The 27,605-nt window shown below is 53.1% G+C and overlaps 1 protein-coding gene across 2 annotated transcripts in view; it reads right to left on the reverse strand.

The window, feature by feature from the left end:
• The window catches only part of LRFN2 (leucine rich repeat and fibronectin type III domain containing 2), a 190,143-nt gene extending 163,327 nt beyond the window's left edge, over positions 1 to 26,816 (reverse strand). For both annotated transcript variants that reach the window (XM_003986090.4, XR_006597743.1), the window contains exon 1: positions 17,115 to 26,816. The gene's annotated coding sequence lies outside the window, so the exon portion shown is untranslated. The remainder of the gene's footprint in view (positions 1 to 17,114) is intronic.
• Positions 26,817 to 27,605: the final 789 nt, after the last annotated feature.

The following is a 27,605-nucleotide window of genomic DNA, read 5'->3' on the forward strand; positions in this document are numbered from 1 at the left end:
GCAGGAGACCTGTACTGACCAGATTTCGCCGTTCAGACATGCCAAGGAGGATTAAATCATTAAACGGGGGACAAGCAAGTTGCCTTCCCCGTACAAGCCGGGCCCCGAACTGCTCTCGCAGGGGCAGGAAGGCCTCTGCACTCTGATCTGCGTGCCTTCAATTTCACTCCCGGGAATCCATCCTCCACACATCCACCCAAGCCGATTTCCTTACAGGCAAATCGGACCGTGTCATTCCCAGCTTAAAAGCCTTCCAGCCTCCCCACGGACTTCCCCACCAAGCCTAACCTGAGCTCCTCAGGATGGCATGTGGGGACCTTCCTGGCTTGGCCTTCCCTTCCTGGGAAACATTCAACTCCCCTGTCCTTGGTCTCTCTCCATACTATACCCCTCTTCTCCCTGCAAGGCCTTCCCAGCTGCAGGTGTTCTTGCTGCCACGAATGCCTGCCTCTCCCCGTCTCTGACGTCCTCAACCCTGCAATGAGAATCCCAGGAGGGCTTGAAAACTCCAATGGCCGGGCCACACCCAGAACAATGAAATCAGACAGTCTTGGGAATGGGGCTGAGGCATCACTGGTTTTTAAAGCCCCCAGGTGGCTTCAGTGTGCAGCCAGGACTGACATCCGCTATTCTCCCTTTAACCAACCCCGACCTACTCCCTTGAACATTCAGCCCAGGTGTCTCATCCAATCGTTAAATATTCATTGAGTTGGACACTGTTCTAAGCACTGGATATAAAAATAATAATGATAGCTAATATTGAATGTTTTACACATACTAACTCATTAAACTAGAATAACACCTCTGTGGGGTAGGTACTATTGTTTCCCCCACCTACACATGGGGAAATGGGGACACAGAGAGGGGAAGCGACTTCCCCAGGGTCACACAGCCAGTAAGCACTGCAACGTGACCCACGGGCTGGCGGTCTGTGGCCCTCAGGTTGTTCACAGGCTGCAAGAGAGAAGCAATAAACAAGCAAGCAAATACCAAGTAGAGAAAAGGATATGGAAAAAAACAAAGGTGCCCTGAGTGAGAGCAGAGCAAAGGGCCAACTTTAGACTGGGGGGGGGGTCAGGCCACCCCCCGGGGGACAATATGTCAGGAGACACCTGCCGGGTGAGAAGGATCCAGCCAAGCAGGGTGTGGAGAAATGGTATCCCAGGCAGGGGACCCAGAGGTGGGAAAGTGCACGACACGCTCTGGGAATTGTGTAAGTCCAGTATGGGGGTGGGCACACCCCGGGGAAAGAAGCTGATGGGACCAGTGCCTTGCAGGCTACCTAATGAGTGAGGGTTTTATCCTGAGCGCAATGAGTCTTCAGCAAGGCCTGCAAGGGTGGGCTTCAGCAAGATCCCTCTGAGGGTGGGCTAGGGGGGTCTGGGGGCCCTCAGGAGGCTATTGCAGCCATTTAGGGAAAGGCAGCTGCAGTGGAGCTAGAGAGAATTGCCTCCTCCAGGAAGCTCTCTGGGTTCCTCACTTCCAGTGGAGCTCTGTGTATTTTAATGGCCTGTTTACCTCTCAGCCTCCCCTGCCGGGAGGGGAGCACCTTGAGGGCGGGGACCAGGTCTAGCTTACCCATACAGCCCAGCAGCTGACCAATATGAGGTGCTCTGGAAACATCTGTTATCTGCAAATGAGTTGAATGAAGGCCCGCCAGGCCAGGCCGGCAGGATCCTGAAGAATTTCATAGAAGGGAAGAAACCGGGAGAAGCCCCTCTGCTCACTTTCTCCTCCAGAGCTGGGGTTTCACAGACCTTGGCCAGAAGAGGATGCTGCATCCCAACGGTCCCCGGCAAAGCCCCTCACCCCGCCCTCGTGGATGAACACCTAATGGGGCAGCAGCGCCACAGATAACCGGCGGTGGCCAAGCCTGTCCCCTCCCCCCGCACTGCCACCAAACCCCGTTAGGCAGGGCAACGGGGAGGGAGGTGGCCCCAGCCCAGACCCCTCCTGAAATAGCAGAGCCTCAAGGTTCCAGGCAGTGCCAGACACTTTAAATAGCCCGGGTTTTTAACTGGCAGTTTGGGCACCGGCTGCTGCTCGGGTTTCTGCAGGGAGGGTGGGGCTGGGGCTGGCACTGGAGCTTGCGTGTACCTCCATCTGCTGCCATCGCCACCGCCAGGTGGGCCCCCAACCATGCGTCACCCCGCCTCTGTCCAGATCAGAGGAGGGCAGGGGCGAAGCGGCGGGAGGCTCAGTGGGGTCACCCACGTGCCGTGGCCAGAGGGTGGCAGAGCTGGGGCCAGGGATCCGAGCTTCCAGACTCCCAGCCCAGGGCTTTTTCCATGGCACTTCTGCACCGCCCTTCAGAGCACCTGCCAGCCCCCACTGCTCCTTTAGGAAGGTCTCTGCTTAGCGGCGCTGAAGCTGCCCAGAGCACAGAGCACCCAGAGCTCACAGGGGAGCACCCCCCACCTCCCCGGGCAGAGGCAGCCAGCCAGGTCCTCCAGGGACAGCGGGAACCCCTCCTCACTGCCACAGGCCATTCTGTCTTTGTTTTGCTAACAGTGTGAGGGGTAAGGGTGTGGGTCCAAATCCTAGCTCTGCAACGTCCCAGCTGTGTGGTCCTGGGCTAGTTATGTAAACTCTCTCTGCCTCTGTTTCCTCACAATAAAATGGAAACCTCAGGGACAATAGTCCTAAGTCCTAAGGTGGTTGCGAGGGTTAAATGAGTTAATAAATACAGAGTGCTTAGAACAATTCCTGGCAGGGAGTAAGGGCTCATCAGTATAAATGTTAGTAAGAACTTACTAGGACACAGTCCAGGGACCTGGGTCACTAGGTGTGCCTAGGCTATTCACCAACCCACTCCATGCCTCAGTTTCTCCATCTGTTAAGTGGGGGAGTAATCTGTCCCTATGAGTGGCTCAAGGACAACCACAAAATGCCGAGAACTATGAAAAGGGCTTGGAGGTTAAAAAGAAAAGTACCTCACAAGTGGGAAGCTTGATGGGCAGGTGACCCCAAGGCAGACGAAGGGCCCCATAAATCACCCCTGACCCAGCAGGCTGCCTGGGTTTTATGGGCGCGAGGGGCCCAGGCCACTTTCCTGAACATCATTCAGAATTTATAGACTCTTGTCACTGTCTTCCCCAATACTTTTATTTAGTTGCTTCAGAAGCAAGCCTGGCATTAATAGAGCTTTCGCTGCCCTTCCGGGAAAACACAGCTCATTCGGCAGTCAGTCCCCAGCTGGTGGGAGGAGGGAGCTGTGTGGCTGACAGAATGTCCACCCTGCAGTGGCCGCCTCCTCTACCTGCCAGGGGGATCAGATGGCATCCCAGAGCCCAAGCATGGGAAGGAACCAGCCCTCTGCACGTGGGACCCAGTGATCACCGAGACCTCCTGCCTTCTAGGAATTTGAACCGGACTGAGCTCAGCTGGGGGGCCTCCTCCCACTTATTGAACAAGGAAACCACAGCAAGAAGTGCCAGCCGAAAACCCGATGAAACCTCACCCCGCTTTTGCCACTCACAAGCTATGTGACGTTAGCTAGGTAACTTGACCTCTCTGAACTTCCGTTTTCTGCCCTGTAAACAGGGGTAAAAGTACCTACCCTGTCTGTTCCACAGGCCCCTGGGATGAAGAAACGAGACCATGTACCATGGGGGGGGGGGGGTGGGAAAAGATACAAGGGGAGGTGTAGCAGAGCATAGGGCCCTGGCACTGGACAGCCTGGGCTCGAATCCTGCTCAGCCCCTTCCTGGCTGGCTGCTACGGGCCCAGGCCACTTTCCTGAACCTCATTCAGAATTTACAGACTCTTGTCACTGTCTTCCCCAATACTTTTATTTAGTTGCTGAGCGAGTTACTTTACCTCTCTGGGTCTGTCGCAGTTTCCTCTTTGGTACACTTTCGGAGAAGATGATCTAATTCACAAGGTTTTGTGAGGAGAAAACAGGAGAGTGTCTCTAAAGCCTGCCGGGGCTCAGCAAATGTGGGCAGCTAAGAGAGGCACTGTCCCCAAGGGAGTCTGGAGTGGTGGTTAAGGGCAGTGGGGATCAGACACAATTGGGCTTAAATCCTGGCTCAGCCATATGGTTTCTGTAGGACCTGGGACTCATCTCAACTGGCCTGGGACTTCCCTAGTTTTCAAACTGAAAGTCCTGCATCCTGGGAACCCCCTCGGTCCAGGGCAAACAGCCCCTTTGCTATTCTGAGCCTCCATTTCCACTCTGCACAGAGAGAGGTAATGTCTACTTGGCGAAGGTAGTAAGGAGAGAAGGCATGTAAATCACAGCACCAGCAAACACTGGTCTAGGACACACCCCAGGCGGATGCTGTCGCACTTTGTAGATAATCACTCATTCCATACTAGCCACAACCTTGGAGGTCAGGTGCTGGCATGAGCCCCATTTTACAGAGGACGCAATTGGGCTCAGAGAGAACTGACCTGCCTGAGAACACACAGCAGCACATAGGTGCAATCACTGAGATTTGAACCCAGCCTGTCTGGCCCCTGGGCCTCAATCACTGTGCTAAGACTTCCTCTCACATAACAAGTAGTCAATAGGGGACAACTGGGTGGCTCAGTCCGTTAAACATCAGACTTGATTTCAGCTCAGGTCATGATCTCAGGGTTCCTGAGATTGAGCCCCGCGTTGCGCTCGCACTCACAGACTGACAGCGCAGAGCCTGCTTGGGATTCCCTCCCTCCCTCTCTCTCTGCCCCTCACCCGCTCCCGTGCACACACTCTCTCTCAAAAATAAATAAACTTAAAAAAAAAAAACAAGTGCCCCATAAATAGTAGCAATTGATAAGAAAAACGAAAAAAATGCATCACCCCTCTGAATGATATCCCCAGTTTATGTTCCCATGGGGTGTGAATTGATGATTCTGAGCCCATGGGAAGGAGGGCAAGGGTCGCTTTACCTTATACTTTACATTTTCTCTGCTAGAGGCCCCTGAGCAAGGGCAGATGGTAGGGATCCTGGCAAGGGAGCCCGGGCACCCAAAGCGCCGCTTCACAGCAGGCCCATGGAAATGCAGATGTGCACGCTGTGTGCCCTGAGATAGCTTATTTCCAGGAAGCCCGGCCCCAGCTAAACCCTCAGGCTCAGGCCTCACTGCTCACCCTCCTTCCTCCCTGCCCCCAGTGGGGGCCACACAGGTGCAGAAGGCAGAGGGGATTCCTGCTTGTCCCAGAGCACCTGTCTCCTCTTCCCCCATGAAAAGAGAGTGGGGACAGTGAGATGAGCTTCCCGGCCACAGCAAGCTGTGTCACGTGACCCAGACTCAAGCCATGGCCGTATCTCCTCAGGATGGAGGTAGGAGGCAGGGACTGTGAGGAGTCTGGAGAGGAAGGGCCCCTGGCCGCAGTCCAGAGCAAAGCCGGGTACACCTTCCAAACTTCTGCTCAGATGGGAGTCTTCGGCTGCAGAGGGCGATGCTCAGCAGGGACCCCCCCCCCAATCAGGGAGGGGACTGGACCCAGCAGAACATGCAGGGCCCCCAGGTATCGCCACAGCTCCTCCTCTGATACCCACTGGCCTGCTGGGCCCTTGGGAGCAAGGTCTGGCCTGGAGATGGGCCTGGGCCCAAGCAGCTCTGCCTGTGATTGGAGCTAAAACACAAAGGGCGAGGGAGTCAATCGGGACCCCATGGAGGTCAGGACATCAGCCTCCTTCCAGGGACACAGGAAAGGAGGAGGCAGATAGCCAGCAAGCCCCCTAGCCAGGGCTTCCGCCACCCCTACCCTGGGCCTGCTCTTCGGCCCTCACCCGGCAGCCCAAATTACCAGACAGGTCCATGGCCCCGACCCTGGGGGCATTCCCAGCTCCCACAAGGGTCCCTGTCTTTCCCATGGGTGCAGCGAAACTGTTATAGAAACTGAAGGTGTATGAAGACAAGAATGCCACCTCACCCCTGTCCCTCTTGCCATCTCCAACTCAGGGATCACAACATATGACAGCCTGAATCGCAGATAAGAGTGTGGGCTCAGGAGTCATGCTTCTTGGTCTGGAATCCAAGCTCTGCCTTCTTATCTGCGTGACCTTGGGCAAGGTACTTGACTTCTCTGGGCCTTTCTTTCCTCACTTGTAAAATGAGCTAAAAACAGGGCCCACCCCCACAGAATTAATGTGGGGATAAAACCAGCATATAAAGCTTACATTAGAATAATGCCGGGTCCACCGTAAGCATTCAATACACAGAAGCCATTATCCTGACGGCATAATATCATATAATTCAATCCAAGCATGACCTGGTCATTCCATTAGCCTCTCTGAGCCCCAGTTTCCTCACCTTTAGATGGAGACAATTCTGCTTGCTTTACTTCCTCACTGTCACGGGGTCCAAAGTAGATAAACATGGCTACAAGCTGAGCTTTAAAAACTATCAAGTGTTGTGTATACGGAAGGGACAAATATAATATATACTCTAACAAATGTAAGGCAATACAAACATAATACTAGTGGGTTGTGATACAATGTAAGCTAATACTCTGCATTAAAAACTGAGCTGAGAAAGAGACAAGACAGATGGAGGAAGAGGAGGAGAGGCAGAGAGAGGTGGAGCGAGACAGGGACGGCGAGTGAGGCCTGAACGTCAAGAGCAGGGAATCAATGTTGTACTGTAATTTAAAAACCAATATACAGTAAATAGCAGCCCGGCGCCATTGAGCAGCAGCATAGCAGCGTGGCCCGGCCTGAGATTACTCACACCCGAAGCTGGGCCAGCTACCGGTGCCCCACCAGCCCGCCCTATAAGTCATGATCCATTGCTCTCTCCCTGCTCAGGGTGATCCAGAGCTGCTGGGACCCACGATGCCTCCCAATAATGTGCCATATTTGCATGGCACGAGATTTATGGACCCAGCTGATGACATAGTCCTGAAAATGGGGTTGGGGCCTGGATTTCTCCCCTAAAGAGAGAGGGACTGGGGTGGGGCATTGGTTCTAGGAAGCCCTGGCTTTGAGGTGGGAGCATCCTAGAGGCCCAGGCCCCAGTTGGCTCCCAACCCCTCCTTGCTCTCCTCCTAGGGCTCTGACCTGACCCTCTTCTGCTCTTCACCGCCTCCCTGATTCCTGTCCCTGCCTCCTGGTCACACACCTACTCCCCAGCACCATCCCATGTCCTACCCTAGACACTGACCCCATCATCTATTTCTGTACCCAACTTCCCCAGGGTTCCTGAAACAATATCTCCTGGGTGTGGTTTCTCCCCACCAGAAGTCTTCATTCTCTCTTCCTGTGTCCCAGCTCAAGGCTCATTTTCCTGCCGCAGGTGCTTTCCCAGCTCCTTCAAATGGAAGGTCCCTCTTCCTAGGAGCAGGATGGGCCCTGGGGCATGGGTGTTGGAGGCATGGGCAGGAATCATGGCTCAGGGGGATGTCTCTCTCTGGCCTTCTCTTCACATATGGCCCAGGCTGAATGAAGGGGCTCTCTCCCATCAGAAGGTCCCCCGTCTAGGTTTCCCAACCCCCTTAGAGCCTCCCACACATCCCACCTCCACCCCCACCCCAGGGCATTTTAACATTTTCAAAAAAATCCAAATAATATGTCCTATGGCCCTGCCACTGACTCCCATACCCTGAGGTACTATGTTGTACAGACACAACCTTCTTTCCCCTGGGCCATGCTGTGTAGATCCAGGCTAGACTTGCAGACCTGGCACATGACATGAACTTCCTCCCACACTGATTACTTCCCAGTGATCTGACCCCGGCATGAGTAAAGACCAGGTGGGAGGGCCAGTCCCAGGCCCATCGGCCGTCTTCACCCAAACCCTCCCCACCAAATTCCCCAGACCCCACAACTGAACACAGTGCGGCCATAAGGCAGAATGGAAACCCCACTGGACCAGCAACTACTTGGTAACCTTGGTGCCTCAGTTTCCCCTCACGTAAAATCAATATAATCATAACGTCTGTCCTGCCTGCCTGGTAGGATTGTTGGGAGGGTCCAACAGGATCATGTGGAGAGTATTATGAAATTCCCCAAGTTGTTGTATCATTTAAGGGGTGCTTATGGAAAGGAGCATCAGTTAAGTTGGTCTACAGTGTTCTTCTCCATGCTTAGGAAAATGCCCTCATTATACCCACTATGAATAATGACAGCTCACACTTCTACAGCATTCACAGTGTACTGGGCACTGCTCCAAGCACTCTACATAAAGTAATCTGTTAAATTTTCCTAACGCTATGTGATGGGCACTATTATTATCCCCACTTTGCAGATGAGGAAACTGAGGGACAGAGTCACCAGCTTGAGTTCACACAACCAGGAACACAGGAGACAGTGTAAAGCCTAGGAATGGAAGTCCCAAGGCCCCCATGATCCCTGCATGAGAAGGATGCCGTGTCCCTGTGGTTTAGCCTCTAAGTGTTCCAATATAATGTGCCATGTTTATCTGCTCCATCCTCCTCTTTGACGTCAACTGCCCAAGAACAAGGAGCAGGATTTTCCCTATTGGACGTTTCTCAAGTGTCAGGAGCCTGCCTGCCCCATTGCAAACCTCTCTGTGCTCCTCCCTGCCAGCAATCAACGCCCAGATTCTTGCCCATCGAAGGCTGGGCAATCCTCCTCCCCCGCCCCGAGTGATGGCCCTTATCTGTCATGTGCTTAGAAGCCGTGACCAGACAGAGGGTCCGGGATTTATGTCTATTCTGAGGCCTCTCCTCACTTCCCCTGCTCCCCAGCTCAGCCCCTGTGACGCAAGTAACCAGGCCCAGAGGAGGAAGATTAAATGGTCCCTTTAGGGCCAGCTGCCCCTACATGGGGACCGTGACCCCCAAATCTCTTCATCTAGTCAGTCTGCATTTGGGTGAGATGGTTAGATGTCAGCTTAGTGATGGGTCAGAGGAGGGATCTGGGAAAGCAGTGTGAGAGGACATTTCCTACGTGGTCTTCATCCCCACCACTATCATCATCATCACCACCACAGTCGGCTTTACATCAAGCAGTTAATCACGTGTGACCCTCAGCTGAGTTCTGCGTGCGCACGCACACACACACACATACACATGCACATGATGGGAATGCAGGTGAGGGAAGGCGCTAGAAACAAGCCAGACTGGAGCCCCCAAGCCCCCTCCGCCGAGTCCCGGAGGCCACAGGCAGGGCTGAGAAAAGCACGGGAGGAGGACTCAGACGGTGGACGCGAGGGGGCTGCGTGCGCACGCGGGCTGGAGAGCTGATTCATCTCTGCGGCACCTGGCCCTCTGGGCGGCACACAGTAGGCGTTCAGGAGCTGCTCGCAGAGCTAAACAATCTGTGAGGACTGCCGCCCAGCCAGCCAGGAGAGGGCTGGGGGACGGAGCCTGGGCCTGGTCACCAAATGCTGACCTGAGGGCTTGAGGGAGCCGGGAGGGGGCACACTGGAAGCAGTGAAAGGAAGCCCCACTCCCAGGGCAGGCAGCAAAGCACAGAACCTACAGCCTCAGGAGCACAAACAGGCGAGCCAGAGGAGGCCCTCATGACGACCAGGCCTTGATCCCTCATGAGCGTTATGAGAAATGCCAGGAGAGGGCTTCCTCTGCCCTCTGAGGACACAGACAGCCCAGTCCGCTGCTGCACAGCACCTACCTCGGTAGAAAGGAGGCAGATGGGGCTGCCAGGCCCACAGGGCTGATGCAGGGCGGCATTGTCTATTGCCGGAAGACTGATGTGAACCCAAGCTCCCAGGACCAGACCGACGCAGCCATACTCTGTCCCGAGAGAGGACAGGGTGCTCCCGTGCCAGCTCCATTGCCCAGTGTCTGCATCTCCCGGGACCTCAGGGACAGACAGCTCCTCCTGTCTCCCAGGGCTGCTGGGCGGCAGGCACAGTGACGGGTGTGAGCATGCCATGGCAGCTCTGCTGTGATGGTGAACCTTTGCACGGCATCCCAAGTCTGGGTTCCCATGCCGGCTCTGTTACCCGTGTGGCCCTTCCGGTCTGAGCCTGGCTCCTCTCCCAGAGAGGGAGGAGGGCAAAACCGCACTCTGCCCAGGGACCGCAGGAGACCGCGCACGGAAATGCTCTTTGTCAAGTGGCCAGTGCCATGCAGGGCTGGATGTCATGTGTCCGTGTCTTTGAAGGAGAAGTGGCAGCAGTAGACAAAGGGAGTGTGTGCTAGTGTGTGTGTATGTGTCTATACATGAGAGAGCATGGGTATGTGTGAATGTGTGCAAGCATGTACGAATGTGTGCACTGCAGGTGTGTGTGCAGGTGCACATGCGTGTTTGGAGATACAAGTATGGGAGCATATATGGGCGCATCATGCATTTATGCATGCGTGTGTATGCGGGGAAGTGTGTATACGTGTGTGGACATGTGGGATGTGTGAGTGTATGTGAGAATGTGAGTACGAACGAGTGTGTGCATGGGGTGTCTGCTTGTGGGTGTGTGTGCACGTGCATAAAGTGCAAGTGTGAGTGTGTGTGCACACATGCGTTGGAGTGGGAGAGGGAGACACTTGCAGGCACAATGCCGCCCTGGGATGCTGGCTGTTCAAAACCGAACACGGTAACCTGGTAACGGGATTCAGGGCAGGTCTGCTGCAGTCGGGGGGCGCCCAGCTGAGGGAAGCATCAGGTCAGCACTATCTGGGAGAATAGGATGAGAAGGGGGCTGGAGAGCAAGTCACTTCCAGAGCCTGAATGGTTCGGCAGACATATCTTTACTCAGGCGGGTTCCGGGAATTATAAATCAAAGGATCAAATACCTGGACTGTAAGGCACTTGAGGAGCCCCAGGCCGTCGCACAGGTGAGGACAGAAAGTGAGATAGGCTGCCCAAGTCACTGAGCAAGATCCTGGCAGAGTCGAAGGGAAAACTCGTTCCAGGTTCCCCCACTGTCCACCATGCCCAGCCCTGGTGACTTGTGATGTAAGAGGACCTCTAACCTTTAACCCTATGACCCCAGGTCACCATTTAGGCTCCTTCCTTTCTGTCCCAGGAGGACCTATATGGGTGTAACAATGGCTGCATTAATGGGGGGCGGGTCACTGAATCAAAGCATCAACTTTGCTCGCCCTGGAATCTTCAATACCTTTTTGGAATGGTGGGGCCTCACCTTATGGACCTTGTTAGGAATTTCCAGATGTTTCCAGGAGCTTAGAAAGTCAAGCATGCCTTTACCCTCATTGCCACCATCCCGGAGGCTCCCACATCTCTCTTTCATCAGACTCTGAGACCCAAGCTGGAATCTGAGCCAAACTCACTCCTCAAGCTTCTCCAAGTCCTGCGGGCTGAGTGACCATATGTCACCCATTTTGGGGACCAAAAAGAGTCATGTAACAGCATGGCCTAGTTACAGCTACAGTTGACCCTTGAACAACATGGGGGCTAAGGGCCCCCACTCTCCATACAGTCCAAAAATCTCTCTGTAACTTTTGACTGCTCCCAAAACTCAATTACAAATAGCCTACTGTTGACCAGAAGCCTTACCGGTAACATAAATGGCTGATTAACATATATTTGTATGTTATATGCATTATGTACTGTATTCGTGCAGTAGAGCTAGAGAAAAGAAAATGTTATTAAGAAAATCATAAGAGAGAATATGTTTACAGTACTATACCATATTTATTGAAAAAAATATGCACACAAGTGGACCTAGACAGTTTAAATCCATGTTGTTCAAGGAAGAGCCTCCAGAGACACAGTTGGGGGCCAAAGTAAATCCACTCCCCCAGTTTATTTGACTAAAGCTGCCTCAACAGGCATTAGATCAGGAGGGGGAAGGTGAGGACAGTGCCACCTTTGGGGACAGGGAATAGGAAGTAAGTCTTACAGAAGGGGATATCAGAAGACCAAACTGATTTGCATCCCAGTGAAGGTTATTAGGAACCTGAGTTAAGCCAAGAAGGAAGACCCCTGCATGCTGGCCTAGATCAAAGTGGGGTAGGGGGAGGGATGGGTTGAGGGGAGATGAGCCAGAGAAAGAGGACTCGAGAGGGGCTCCACGTTTCTCTCACGTTGGTGGAGTCTGGACAGAATGACTGAGGCTCAGCTCCTGCCAGTGTGTGGGCTGACACAGGACAGGCCAATAATAAATGCACTGAACTCTAAAAGAGCCCAACTTTGGGATGTGGCAGTCTCTCATGTTCCAGGACTTCCCTGTGAATACAGGAACCCCCCGCCCCAAGGAGACCCAGGGTCTATGGCAGACTATCTCACGCAAGTTGATACAATAGAAGAGCTCATTTAGTTACTTAATCCACTTGACACAGTTTAAAACCTAAGTCTTGTCTCTACAGTCCCAGTCTGTCCCTCAGGCTGGTCTGATCCCCATTAGCCTCAGCCCTTCGGGGTATTCAAGAAAGCGGGTCCAGATCTGTTCAAATCAAAGGTGGCTCGCCTTCTGTTGCCTGGAAGTAAGGCCACGCTCACCCTCGTGTCTCCTCTTCAGGATCCCTACACCCTCTACACAGCCTGCAGCTACAGTGCAAGGAAATCACCTGGCAAAGTACAGACTGAGAGCTCAAGACAGGCGTGGACCTAAACTTGCTTGCTGCATTTGGACTCAGGGGCTTAACAAGCCAGTGACCCTGCACGTGGCTGTCTCCCCTCTTTGCTTTCTCACCTCTTTTCCTCTGGCCCTCTATTCAAAGACTAGCCTCGGGTTTGGGGGTAGCCATCTCCCCTCTTGATAAAATGAAGATGTGTATTCAGGAGGTCTGGGACGATGGGGTTTGCATTGCTAGTCTGCTCCCTGGAGATGCTGATGCTGCTGGCACAGAGCACACTTGGGGTAGCGACATGTCACAGTGAATCTGTCCTCCTCACCATCTCCGGGATTCTTCTAGCCTCATTATAGTCCACTATGTTTTTTTCCTAATCCTGGTCTGTTAGCTCTAAAACATGCATTCTCAATGGGGGCACCAGCGCCCCCAAGGGGGGAAAAAATCTGTTCTTGGGAGGGGTGCAAAAAAGTTTACTTCTTGTATGTGAAGCACAGATACACCTATGGTATATAAACAGATCTATGGTACACCCATGGTATTAAAATCCATGCAGGGGTGCAATTAGGAAAAAGGTGTCTAAAAAGCTCCTTGAAGACAGTAGCAGCAGAAAGAGGGCCTAGAAACATCAGCCTAAGGAAAATGGCTTCTGCAGACTCCAGGGCCAACGCCTCCCTGATGGCTGCCAGGTTACAAAAATGATGTCTATGTCAGTGTGTCCCTTTCTAGCTGCCTGCCACTGATCCCACCCAATGTCTAGACCACATGCCCCTCTTCTGCCTTCCCAGAAGGCACAGCGCCCACCTGGCTGGCCTGTCACCTTATTGGTTAATCTTAGTCCCATATGAAGCCGATATAATAGAGTCCACTCAGTGCCCTCGTACCTAAGAAGTATTACAGTTGACATTTTAGTGACTTAGGAAGGGGTCACAAATATAACCCTGAGTGCTAAGGGTATTATGCGATGTAGGAAGTGCATTCACGCACGCCATAAGCATTAACATCCTGATTCATCAGGATTCATCGGCAAGGAAGCACGAGGCTCCAGGGGAGGGAACACAGGGCCGAGCTGGGTCCTGTGGGCTTTGAAGTCAGACAGACATGAGAGGTGAGTGACCGCTCTGTCACGTACTAGCGACCGGGCAGGTCCCAACTTCTCTGAACCTCAGTGTTCTCATCTGTAAGGTCGAGGTGGGAATAGTGGTGATTTCATAGAATTGGGAGAATTCAATGAGATAATAATGTGAATCTCTTAGCATGTGCCTGGCACATGATAAGCAACCAAGATATTGCTTCAGGAAGCTGGTCCTGATAGCCTAAGAAATTCTCAGAATATCCATTCTGCTTGCTCACTACCCCCACCCCTGAAGCCTCCCAAATCCCCAGGAACCTCTAAGAATTTCAGAGAAAACAAAATCTGTCTTCTGTGAACTTCTATGGGCTTTTGCTGTTCCTGAAATCCTCACCTCCTCCAAGGAGCCCTCCTGATTGCCCTCGCTCTGAGCAGGCTGGACATAGCCATGGTTCCTGGTCGCCATCTTCATATCTGACTGCCGGCTCCCTGACAACACCTCTTCTTAGGCATGCTCATTATGGTTACACCTCCATATCCAGTCCTATTCCAGTTGGCTCATTAGTCAGACCTTGCTAAATGCACCCTGGGTCTGAGCATCTCTTCCCAACTCTACTGACGGGACCCAGGTCCAATCACAGGCCCTACACACACCCCAGCAGAAGCCGTGCCCATTCACTGGGTCTGCACCTGACCCACTCTGGGGGCAGCCAGAGGCAGAGTCAGGGAAGAGAAGGGAGGGGCTGGGTTCTGGGAGAAATTTCACACTCAAGCCTCGGACAGGAAAGGGTGACAGATGACACTTGTAAAACACGGAGCCTGTGCTTCCTGAGCAAATGTGCGTGGCTGTAAAAGTCTGGAGCAAGTGAGAAAGAGGGAAGCAGGTGCCATAGCCCCAGAGGTGAAATTTGCTCTCCGAATATCAATTCCCAAAGTTTTCTGGAGGGTTTCCTGGAGTCTTTTAAAGATCAGTGTACCATCCAGACAGCTAGGTGGGTGGGGAAAGCCAGGGGTACTAGCGCCCCCTCCCCCTCCAACCAAACACTCCTCCAGATCTGACCCAGGACTTGGGGGGCACCAGAACAAACATGAGGTTATCACACATCTATGAGGCATTGTGCTACCATGTCCTTTCACCAAATGAGAACATGGAGGCTCCAGTCGTCAGCCAACAAAGATGTGGCAGAGGCAGAGTTTGAACCCAGGCCCTCCAAGTGGAGGTTGCTTTCCATTGCATGCCAACTCTATCCCTTCAAAGCAGTTGGACCCTAAAACACCAATGGTGTCCCAAGAAAAATTGCAAAACACCCACACTGCTGTTGCTTCTGTCCAGGGTCCAATTCCACTTGGCTATCTCTGGTTGGTTTTCTTCCTCTACATCTCTGGCATCAGAATGGGGATGCCCCAGATGCCAATAACTGCTCATCTCCACCTCAGCCAGGGGACTTTCTGAAGGAGGAAAGACTGGGTGGAGACACTCCACAAGCCTGACACGAAGAGGCCAGAACCCCTGGATGCTTGGTTTCACTTTAGAGCCTCAGCTGAGATAAGAGAGCTGACTCCCACTCCAGCCAAACCAGAGCTTGGGTGGCCAAAAGGCAGCCAGTTTCCCCAGTGGCGCCACCTACCTTGTCTGCATTTCCCACCCCATCCAATTCCTCCTCCTCAGTCTCCCCTCAGGGAAGCTCCCTGCTCACCCTCTCTCAGGGCACACTCCCCAGCTGCTCAGATTTCTGGGCCTGGGCAAGGAGCTGGCACCTGGGAGGAGCAGGGAGCCCGAGCCCCAGCCACTGCTGCCAGGCACCCGGTCCAGCCGGCCAGGAGCCGCAGCTGGGAGCCGACCTCCTCCCGGAGAAGCAGCGCCAGAGGCTGAGACCGAAATGCCAAGTTTGCTGTTTGTATTCCCCAGGGAGAGGGCCGGAGGATAAGTAATGATATTCCTGGGCAGGAATTAGACCAGAAACTCTAAATCGAGGGCTGGGCAGGGGGCCTGAGCAGACGCATGTGAGGGGAGGAACGACACGGAACTCTGCATCCCAGCCAGAGTCAGAAGGGAAAGACGACATTCCAGCGTCAGCAGAAGGGCCCGGGCAGCTGGCATGGTCCGCGGAGGCTGACAGGTCCAAGACCAGGCCCACACGAGCTTCCCAGTCCCCCCTGCGTGACCCTGACCCCCTCTAGCCTCCAAAGTACCCCACACGCAAGTCCCAAGCTGGCTAGGCTCCACTGTACAGTGGCTGTATGAAGCCACGGGTGGCAACCAGCCTTGGCCACAACCCCAAGACCGGGGACCCACACTCCTAGTCTCCCCTGATCCTGGGACCCACACACCTGGTCCCCCACCTCGGCCTCCCCACCATGAGTTCCAAACCGGGCCCCGTTCACGGACAACAGCCCACCCAGAACCTCCCTCCCACCACCCGCCTGGGTCTCTGGAACTTCACAGCTCAGAGCTGGCAGTTTCCTCCCCAGCCTTGCTCCTCCCCAGCCACAGGGGTCAATTTCGAGAAGCAGCCTGTGCCCTCCCCCCCAGCCCTACAAGGCCAATCAGCCCATTGCAGCCACAGCTCACCCCCCTCACACACACACACACACACACACACACACACACACACACCACTGTGGCAAGGCAGGGGTCGGCGTCTACAGCCATGCTTATGACTCCAGCTCCCTCTCCCCACCAAGTGTCTGTCTGTCTGTGGTGTCTGTGATTCTCAGCTTGCACTTGGTGTTGGCTTGGCTCAGTCCCTCCGCAGTCTCCGCTCAGGCTCACTACTCATTCTTTCTGAGGCTCCGGCTTTCAGGGGCTCCGTCTCCCTCGAACTTGCTGCCTATGTCCTTTGTACTGGGGTGAGGGACGGGCAGATGAGCAGGACACCTCCCTGTCACTGCCGCGGGTCTGTGCAGAGCATAGCACTGCTGGCCTCAGAGCAGTCCATCCCTCTCCCCCCTTCCTGCTCAGGCCAACCTTACAACCAGGGCAGGGCTAGGTGGGAGACAGACCTACCAACCAGGCACGGCTAATGCCAGTTTCCATATTGCTTCATCATGCCATTCTGATGCCCCAAGCTGCACACACACAATCCCCCCGGATCTCCCTGCCTGAGGCCAGGATAGGGCCCTGTGCCTCCCCTACCTGCCTCCCCAAACTGCAATGATGCCTGCCTTCCCTCCCTCCGCGCCGAATCAACCCCTCCGCACCCAGCTCTACCCCACCCCACTCAGCCCACAGAGCGCAGGGAGCCCTGGCGTCCGACCCAGCCCCCAGCAAGAGCTGGAGCCAGGCCTCGCATGTGGGGAGATGCAACAGAGTGGTCTGGCGGCAAAGTTCTCCTCCTGCTTCGAACGTTGCCGTACACCTGAGGCTCCCGTCTCTCCCTCCTGCTCGCCGGCCTCGCACGGACCCATTCTCCCCGCTCCCAGCCAGAGTTTCACCCCCCCCCCCCCACTCCGGGGCAAAAAAAGAAATGAAACCTCCCGCGATAAGGATGGGCGAAAAGAGGTGTCCGCACGACTGCCCGGGTGAGGGAGTCCTCAAGTGAGAAAGAAAGGGATGCAAAGTTCCCGGTTCCCCCAGGCGCGTTCAGCCCCGCGCCGAGCTCCCCGCAAATGCCCCAATGGATCGCGGAGACGCGGCGGCAGGCGACCACTCACCTGGGCGAGGCAGCATCTACCCCTGGCTGGGAGGCTCCGAGGCCGGCTCCGCGGGGCGCCCGGGCTCCCCGGCTCGGCCACGCATCCTTCCCCGCCCGAGACAGGCTCGAGCTAAGCCCTCCGGCTCCGGCGAACGCAGGCAGATGGTGGCCTCGGACGTCCACGCGGGGAGAGCCCTGAGCGGCTTATTCAGTTATATCCACAGCATTTAGCGAAAAGAACGGAGGGAAAAGCACAACTTGTTCTCTTCTCTTCCAGATTAAAAAAACAAAAAACAAAAAACAAAAAAAAACCCCAAACCAAAAATAAGATAATCCCCCCCTAGGAAGACGCCGGTAGGATTTTCCAGATCGAAGAACCCGGGGCATTCCCAGGGACCTCGGGCATCTCGGAATGTGGGGTGTCTTCAAGTTCAGGCGAGCCAGCCGGGGTGTGCGTGTGTGTGTGTGCGTGTGTGTGTGTGTGTGTCTCAGCGAGAGAGAGCCAGGCACTCACACCCACACGCACACACACAAACACACTCCCCCGCACTCCCCGCGTGCACACCGCCCCCCGCGCGCGCGCACACGCGCGCACCCGGACACACACACACACACACACACACACACGCACAGCGATCACACGCACGGATCCGGCAGGGAGCCGGGCCGGCTGCGGAGGCAGCGCGGAGCCGGCGGTGGAGAAAGCCCGGCGGCCGGAGGCGCCCGAGAACCTCGGGCGGTGCGCACCGTCCCCGCCGAGCTCTCCGGCGCGGCAGCCCCCAGCGGTGGCCGGCGGAGCTGCAGGAGCCGGGCCCGCCGCCCAACGCACCCCCTTTCGCGCCGACCTCCACCGCCGCCGAAACCGGAGGGATTCGCGCGGCCCGCGGGGGTGGCCTGGAGCCGGCGAGAGCCGGCCAGAGGGCTCCGCACGGAGAGACGGGAGGGCGGCGGGCGGGCCGCGAGCCCCGGAAGCCGGGAGGGCGGGCTCGGCGACCGAGTGGCGCGGGCTGCCCCTGCGCAAGGCGGGCCGGGCGGCCGGGGCTGCGCCGCTGCAGCCGGCGCCGGTGCTGCCGCCTCACGTGCGGAGCGCGCCGTGCAGCCTCCAGCCCCGCCGCCTGCAGGACGCAAACCCGCCGCGCCGGCCCGGGGCTGGGGGTGGGGGCTGGGAGGATCGCGCCCATCCAGCCCGGGGCCCGGCTCCGAGCCCCGCATCCTGGCGGGGGACCCGTGAAAGATGAGCGCCGGGAACACGCGCACACACAGGCTTAGACTTTCCGTGAGTATCACAGGGATCCGTGAGGTGTGCGGTGGCGCCAGCTGTTCGCACAGCACCTTTTGCAACTCTTTCCTTGTGTGATCCTCCCAGCAACCCCTCATCTGACATGGGAGGACACTGAGGGCGGAAGTCTAAAGCGACTTGTCCAAGGCACGTTGGCAGGTAGTCCCTACTCCAGGCTGACTGCGGGCTTAGCATCAGAAGGTCGGGGTCTGGCCAGGGTCTCATCTTCCTTTGGTTATCCTCTTTACCCACTGGGATCAGCAACCAGTTCCTGGGAAGGCTGGACTGGGCTCTGCCTTACTGAGCTTCCCAAGAGGTACCTGTCCTACTGAAAGAAATGAAAATTTGAGATTCCTGCTGGCACTCTAGCTGGTTAATCCAGGGGCAGGGAAAATGTCTCAATCCATCTCTTCTCTCCTAGTGGCTAACGCCTCCCTTGCACCTGTCCCAGATACCCACAGGGAGGCACATGTGGCATGTGGCTGTGTCTCTGCAGCCCAGGATTGGCTCAGTTGGATAAATCTGTAATATAAGACCCTGCCTCCTACCTGCCTATGCACACAGGTGGGTGTAGATTGGCAGAACCCCCCGCACCCAGGCCCCATGTTCCGGACACCCTCTCCATGTGCATCCAGGGAAACTGCCATACCAGCCTACTTCAGACTCTGAAAAATAGGCCCTTCCCTGCAGGGATTCTGGAAAGCCTGGGGGGGGGGGGCGGGGGGCAGGGAGAAGGGCATGGCCAGGATGAAAGTCAAGGTATATCAGGGTGTGCTGGGTTAAGAAAAGAGAAGCAGAGCTGGGGTAGGGATAGACGAGGGGAGAAGAAATGGGAAAGAGAGGAAGGAGAAAGCTGGAGGTGCTTTGAAGGAGGTAGCAGATAGGGAGAAGAGTGTGAAGAGAGGAAGATGGGGGAGGGACAATAGGGGGGGAGATAGGCAAGGCCAGTATTTCCTCCCTTGCTTACCTGAGGGTTTTGCATACCACAGGTGGGGGCTTCTGGGGAGGGGGCATTGGGAGTAGAAGGAGGAACTGAATTCCAGGTTCAAGTCTCTGAATTACCCCAAGAGAAAGGGGCTAGGTTATCTCCTTAACCCTACAGTCACCCATGAGAGAACTGAAATCCCTAGTCGCAGGGATAAGGACCAGGCTAGCACCAGAGCAAAACGGAGCTGCTCTCAGAAACCAAAAAAGCATTAGGTGGGCATGGGGGAGGGGCCGGAGCCCCCAGAGATGCTGGAAGGATGCCCCAGTCCCTGCTGCAAAGTGAACCCAATGCCTCATCAAAAAGTTTTCCCAGCCCAGAGAAGGGAATGCATATTCCCTGGACCTGGATCATTTCTCTCTCTCTCTCTTTTTTTAATGCATATGCATGAAATGTATTTAAATGAATGGTTCGTTTCTTGCATTTTGGGTAATTCTGAGGACAACGGGTTTATTTTTCCAATTGCATCTGCTTTACCTTACCACTGAGCCCTGGGCCTGGATGCTCAAGGTGGCTTTTAGACTAACCAACAGTGTGACAACGCCTTCCCCTCAAGGGGGCTGGAGGGTGTACTTTCTAAGGACCTGCCCAGCTCTGGGAACTCCCGGGACCTTGGCAATTGGAGCAGGGTGGGGACCCAAATGTACCTTGGGAGGTCGAGAGAAAACCAGTCTGCAATCACCACTCATGGTGGGAAACCCCTGGAAGATAACCCCACTTCAATGATGGAAAGGTCAATGATGGTGGGTTTTTTGATTGCTCGAGCAAACCCAGAAGGGCTGGGTAGGGGGTGACTGCTGTGTTAACCACCTTCCTGCTTTTACTGATTGCTGAACCCCAGAGGAGAGCCAGGACTTTCCAAAGGGGTACACATGGCTGGGATAGGGGTGGAGGAACAAGGAAGAAAGCTTGTACACAAGCCATTCTAACAACGGCTATTTATTTTCCACTCTTCTAAATAACCCTGCAATGGACATCTTTGTATCAAATTCTCCACCCACATTCTTGTTGTGTCTTTGTTTGCTCTAGATTCCTGGAAGTAGAATTACTGGGCCAAAGGGCATGAGTATATTTAAGGCTCTGGGTACATTTTTCTTTGTTTCAGTTTGAGAGTCAAGGGCAGACAAATGATTTCCCAGAGAGCTCCTAGCAGGTGCCTAAGGGGTGTGCTTTGTGCCTCGTGCTGCATATCAGGGCCACACTACACACTTGAATATAGCTCCAATACCTCAATTTGAATTATCCAAGCTCCCCTGCCCCTAGCCATGACTCATCTTCCCCTGCCCGCCTGAGCACTCGTGACCAGCTTCACCCTATTGTCTGCATCCCTTGGCTTTCTGGCTGGACTCTAGACACTAACCTCCCCACTGCCCCCACCCCCCAGCACTCTTCTGGGTACATGGCTGGCTCCCAATACCCACTTGCTCAGCGGGATCACAGCTCCTGATCAGAAGAGTTCTCAGGAGGGGCTGGAGTGGGGAGGCCTTTAGCATGAGGAAAAGAAGGTTGAGTTGGCCTGGGCCTCCTAACAGATAGAACTATCTGTGCAAAGGACTATGAGGAGCCTCTCTAGTGTGAAAAAGAGAAGAAACTGGTATAAACAGAAGTGAGGGATTCATATTAGATGGTAGGACAGAGCCACGTGCCTGAGTGTGTGGAGTCACAGGGTGGGAACTGTGGAGCCTGTCCCAGGCAAGAGGTGCAGTCTGTAATCCCAAGAATGCACTAGATGCTTCTCAGAGTCTCCCACGGCACCTCTAAAGACTGACTTTGTGGGCCGGGGGAATAAGAGAGATCCTGGGGCACAGATTCCTAAGACCGTGAGATCTCCCTCCACTGAGTCTACCATATAGGCTAGAAGCGGGGAACCACTCCTAAATTCTTAGCACTCCATTCACCCGGCTTATCCCACAGGCCTTGTAGAACTCGGGCACACGGATCCTCAGAAGCTGAGGCCCAACCCCAGAGTGCACTTTCTGGAGATGAAGGTCTGGTGCCTTTTAATCCTGCAGTGCCCTCCACCCCTCCTCCCTTCCCAAGTGCTGGAGTAAGTAGCAGCCCAAATAAATCCCTATTAGTATGCATATGTATTCCCAAATTCCTTAACAGCATGACTAACACCACCTACAGCCATTAGCTCCAGTTTGTTTTCTAAATCCAGTTTACTTTTCATCTGCAAGCCCTCTGTTTACTCCTCCCCTTCCCCAGGCCCCATAGGCTCCCTGCACAGCTTCACCCTCTCGCCCCAACACCAGGTCTGGGGCTGGGTGCCTGATGCATCAACAGGTCAGAGGGTCCTGGGAGATCATATTCAATCAACAGAGCAGTCTCTTCGAGTATCTTCTATGTACCACTGAGCACTCGGCTAAATACTGTAGGGAGAAGAGAGGGAAGGAGCAGGCAGTCTCTTCCCGGAGAGAAAGGACACAAACCAGTTCTGGCACGGCGCCCTTGCAGTCTATAAAGAGCATTCCCAAATGCTACCTCACTTGTTCCTCACAACAATCGCATGAAATAGATCATCATCCCCATTTTACAAACAAAGGCACTTAACGCGATGGCTCCCAGAGTTTGAAACTCTGAATGGATGGCCCTGGATTCCAAATTGAATCATCTGACTCCCAGGCCCCTTCCTGTGTACAGAGAAGCTTCTCTAATACTGTCCGGGATGCCACTCAGTGGCGAATTCTCTGGTACAGCCTGAGGTGCAGTAGGCATCCAGCAAAGGGAAGGCCAAGGCCACCAGGGCTAGCTTGGTACAGAATTTGCAGCCTGGGAGAACCAGCCTGGCAAATGCAGAGTTAAGAGACCCTGGGCTTGCAGGAGAGTGTGGGAGAAAGAGCACCAGAGGGTTAGATGGAGGGATCTGGATTATGGTTCTTTAGCGTGACCTTGCGCAACTCTAACTTTCTCTGGGTCTCACCTTTTCCACCTCTAAAATGGGAGAGTTGGAGCTAAATGATCTCTAAGATCCAATGAAAAGCAGTAAAGAAAATAGCCATCCAGAGCGGGACGTGAGATGCCATGACTCGATGGACAATAGGCCAATGTCATTGACTTCTCTGGCTTTTGCCTCCTACCAGGGAATCCCCAGATCCTAAGGGTGGTATTGAAGTAGAAACACTGGGCTGTGGCAAGTGCCCAAGGGGACCTGGGAGAGATCAGATCTCTTAGCTCTACCCAGGCACTTGCCCCAGCCTTCCCCAGACCGCCTTGCACCCCCAGCCCCATTTCTCTTGCCACCGGGCACATAACAGCAGGCTTTCCAGGCAACACATTCGATGCACTGTGTGCCGGCCACGCCTCTTTGCCGTGGACAATAGTTATGGTCTTTAATTCTCACAAAACCCTGTGAGACAGGTACTGTTCTTGTCCCCATTTTACAGGTAGGGAAACATGGCACAGAGAGGCTGAGTAACTTGCTAGGTCAGAGAGTTGGCAGGAGCGGAGTCAACATGCTATCCCTGGCACTTGAACTCCAGAGCCTGTGCTAGAAGTGACTGGTTGTGGAATAGACTTGTTTAAGGAAAATCAGGGTAAGGAAAATCACAGTCCCAGTCTCCCCAATGGACAGGGCAGATTTCCTGCTTGCACACCAGCTCTTAGTCCCTTCCTTCACCTCACCCTGCCTTCTTTTATGCATTGTTTAGAGCATACAGTCATAAGTATGTGGTTTGTTTTATAATCCAGTCAACTGTGGAAGCATGGCTGTTGTCATTTATGTCCCTGCCTTAGCATCCTTCACCCAAGAGATTTATCGCAGCAGGAATTGACTGACTACAAAATTCTTTCCGTTCCTTAATCAAGCCCTTGGCTTTTCTTTCAAAGGGACTTGGAGAGTGAAGCAGAAACCAACCCATTCCTGGTCCCGAGCAGGACAATAATTCAACTCCCCCTAATAAAACTGCCTTTGTAGGTTTCATGTGAAAAGTACAGACAAGGATTAAGGGAAAGAACAGCTGTGGCCCCATCCTAGACTCTGGTAGAGCCGACCAGCTCTGTATGACTACAATATCAGAGAATAAGGTAAAAGTGAAAAGTTTGGGAAAATTCTGTGTTTCCAGAATAGAGAGATCACTTTCTAAAATGTTTTCTGAGGGAGAGAGCGAGGGAGGGAGAGAGAGAGAGAGAGAGAGAGAGAGAACACGCAAGTGGGAGAGAGGAGCAGAGGGAGAGAGAGAATCTCAAGCAGGCTCCATGCTCGATCCCACAACCCTCAGATCAGGACCTGAAGCTGAAATCAAGAGTCAGATGTTTAATGGACAGAGCCTCCCAGGCACCCCCTGAAGGGATCACTTGTAAAGCAAGGAAATCAGACAAGACTTCGAGGAGGCATTGACATCTGAATTACACTTGAAGGATGGATGGCATTTTTTAGTGGGTAAAGAGATGAGAGAAACTGGTGGTGCAGGTCGGGGTAATAGTACAGGTGAAGGCAAGGAGGCAGGGCAGGAAAGTGAGTGTGGGGAATTTTCTGGTGTGGCCAAAGCAATGGTGGAAAAAGACATGGTGGTGAGAAATGGGGGCTCTGGATATAGTCTCTTGGTTTAAACTTAAGTGCCCTGCCTGTAAGGAAAGTTACTTTAGGTTAGTTGCTGAGCCTCCTTGAGGTTCCATTACTTCAACACTAAAGTGCGATTAATAATAGTGACAATGTCACAAGCTGGATGAGGGGATTAAATGACATAAATGACTTTTGAATATTAGAGTGACACAAACTAAGTTTTCAAGATGTGTTAGTTATTATTACTATTATTATTTTACAAGAGCATAGCAGGAGGTAGGAGCAGACTCGGCCGTCAGTGCCTTGAACATGGAGGTAGTGGGTCTGGGTTCCTTCGTGCGGACAACTGGGCAACACTGTAGTGTTTTGAACAGATCTATGTAAGAGCTTGGTGGGTGAACTGATAGGAGAAAGACCTGACAACAGAAAAGCATTTATAAATATTGAAATAGTCCAGGTTAAGGGGGGAAAGGAGTCAGATTGAAGGCTATCTTAGTGACAATAAAAGGAGGTAGATGGGAGAAGTAGAAGGAACCAGACCTTAGAGGGGACAAGACTGTGGGGTCTGAGGGGAAGGAGGATCATGGTCAAAGCTCACTTCACATTATGAAGTTTACTCAACTGGAAGAGTGATTGGTGTCCTTGAGAGATACTGGGAGATGGAGAATGTGGGAGGTGGGGGAATGATGAGCTCCACACTGGACGTTTGGAGTTTGAGACCCTAGGTCCTCTTGTCCAGGACATAATTCAATAAATGGGTCTGGAAGAAATAGCCAGATGTAGAATGGAGGTGTAAGTAGAGCACATCCCCAGGGGAGAAAGCATAGAGTGAGAGGGAGGTGGGGGTTAGGAATTTACACTTATTTGGCTTTACTCCATGTGTGGTCCTACACTAGCCATTTTACACATATTACCCATGATCCTCTTCACAAAGCAGAAATCTGTTAGCCCCATTTTATGGAGGAGGAGCCTGAGGCTCAACAAGGTTAAGTAGCTTATCCAAGGTCACCCTGGTAGAGAAGCCAGGCGAGGAAACAGAAAAGCAGCCCACAAAGGGGTATTAGAACAGGCTCCTATCATGGGAATCAGGGAAGGTGAGGGGCTTAGGGTTTTGCTTCTCAATGTCCCCATGCCAAGGCTCACGTAGAAAATGGTATTTGTATGGCACATGGAGGGTATATGGAGAGGCTGTTCTTCACTGGGGCTGATTTGCCCTCTGACTCCCCTGACTCTACATGGCACTGAATGAATCCCCAGCACTGAACGAATCAATATCTCAGCACAGCAGTAAGCATGGTGATATTGACAATCTCTAACAACTGGTACATCCAGGTACCAACCAATAAGAGCAAAGCCCCCTGCCACACCAGATATAGCTCTGTCTCATTGTTACATAATGAGGTCTGCCTTGGGGTCCTAGATCAGGGGCTTTGGCAGCCAGGCGGTGGAAAGGGGACTCTGGCAGTGGTTTGGAAATATTTCCATATTGTAATCACCCATATGGCTGAATGGTGCAGCCCAGGCCTGGCTGTGACCAATATCCAGCACACCCATGTGCTATGACACACCAGCTAGGACAACTGGCTCAGAATTTGGTTACCTGGTGCATTTGACCTGGCAAAGGAGTGGGTCTATGAGGATGGTAACTAGTAACCGTCAGAACTATCAGGTTGGGCGACTCAGAGGTCATTGGTGGCCTTTAAGAGAGCAATTTCTGCAGTGTTATGAGTATGGAAACCAGATTGCTAGTGGTTGGGACTGAGTGGGAGGTGAGGAAGTAGAGGCGGTGAGCATATAATACTTTTTCGAGAAGTTTAGCTGCGAAAGGAGGGTGGAAGGTGGGATGAAAGCTCAGGAGAAATCAGAATGGAGGAAAGACTTTCTTGGGGGTGGGAAACACTTGGGTGTAAGCCAGAGACAAGCAGCCGGTGTAGAGAGAAAGCAAGAAGAGATCTTCCCTGGGGGAAGGGAGAGGTAGGAAGGGTTCAGGCGTGAACCCTAGAAAGAGAAAGTCCTTCTTCTGCAGAGACCAGAGGAAATAAACAAAGGAAAAGGAGACGATTATGAGGTGGAGGGAAGTGATATGTGGTCTGGATCTTGTAAGTTGTATGGTACACAGAGAGAGGAAGTGGGATTGGAGGGGAGAGGGAGGTTGGAGCAGCCCCCTTGGGGATGAAACTGGCAGCCTGCCAGAGGACGAATATGAGTATTTCAGGCAGAAGTGAAGCCCATTGTTTTTATTTTGCTATGGTGGAAACTCAAGGGATCATGGGACTTTGTCCTGCAATTTATCAACCTGGAAATACCAGAAAGAACCAGCATGTTTGTGCTCTAGGATTTGGAGTAGTCAGGAGGGAGTAGGGATGTACCAACTGTGCAGTAAACTTTGGGTCCTTGTGAAAGATGCGTTATGGAATCCTGGGTAAGCAGGCTAGTGAGGATAGGGTGGGAAGTGAGGTGGGTTTGCTTTAAACAGGAGCTGGGGTTTAACACAGATGGACAGACGGAAGGATACACACTTGTGGCCAGAGCAAAGGAGAATAAGGTCTTCCAGGTTTTTAGGATTGTACTGAATGTTGCCTGTCGCCAAGAGACCCATACCTGCTCTTTCTTCCTCTCCTCTGTATTACAAGGGTCTGGGCACCTGAAAAAAACACTCATTTCCAAGACTCCCTTGCTAGGGTCTACTGATGGGAAGCACTCAAGTGAGATTAGAAGGCATGAAGAAGGTAGAAGCTATTTCTGCTTCTGGTAGCAGCATTGGCAGGGATGTGGGTCCGGGGAATCTGCCCAGTTTTAGCGGTGGTTTTGCTATGTCACTGCTCTGTCACAAAATGCAGAATCCTGGGACCTGGATTATGACACTTTCCCCTTTTTACAGTTTCATCTCTAGGAGTGATAATGGCTTCTTGAAGTTATCATTCTCTCTCTCTCTCTCTCTCTCTCTCTCTCTCTCTCTCTCTCTCTTTTGCTTCTATTTATTATTTTTTTTAATTTAAAGTTTATTTATTTTGAGAGAGAAAGAGAGAGCAGGGGAGAGGCAGAGAGAGAGGGAGAGAGAATCCCAAGCAGGCTCCTCACTGTCAGTGTAGAGCCCCATGTGGGACTCAAACCCACAAACCACAAGATCATGACCTGAGCCAAAACCAAGAGTTGGACGCTTAACTGACTGAGCCACCCAGGCATCCCTCTCTTTTTGCTTTTAAAAATCCAACCAACACCTTTGATATACATGTCCTCTATTAAATTCTCCTCTGTTCGAAATAACTAGGGTGATTTCTGTTTTCCAAATGACATAGTTCTACCTCTGTTAGAAAACTCCAGATGTCATGTGACATGTGGATGGCTAGTGAAGAGATGAAGGCCTTAGGATGGGGAGTACTGAGGTCAAATAGCTGAGATACCAGCGAGGTAAAGGTTTAGCATAAGAATCTATAATTGAGGGGCACCTTGGTGGCTCAGTCCAGATAACACTCTCCTTACACCCAGCTCCCCAAGTTACTTTCCTCTGTACCTCCATGCAGATTTGTTTGTGATATGTTTGTCGAACTGTGATATGTTTGTCATCCACTGTCCCTGCTACTCTCTCCTAAACTATGTCCCCTTCATAGTTTCCCCACCTATTCAAATCCCCAGGAATGTATTTTGCCCCCATGTTTTTGAAAGTTTTAGTCCTTCTTAAAAGAGTTTCTTAATCTGGAGCCCAGAATCGAAGGGAGTCTATAACCCCCCTGAAATTGTA

This window comes from Felis catus, chromosome B2, assembly GCF_018350175.1.
Source record: "Felis catus isolate Fca126 chromosome B2, F.catus_Fca126_mat1.0, whole genome shotgun sequence".
NCBI classification, from domain to species: Eukaryota; Metazoa; Chordata; class Mammalia; order Carnivora; family Felidae; genus Felis; species Felis catus.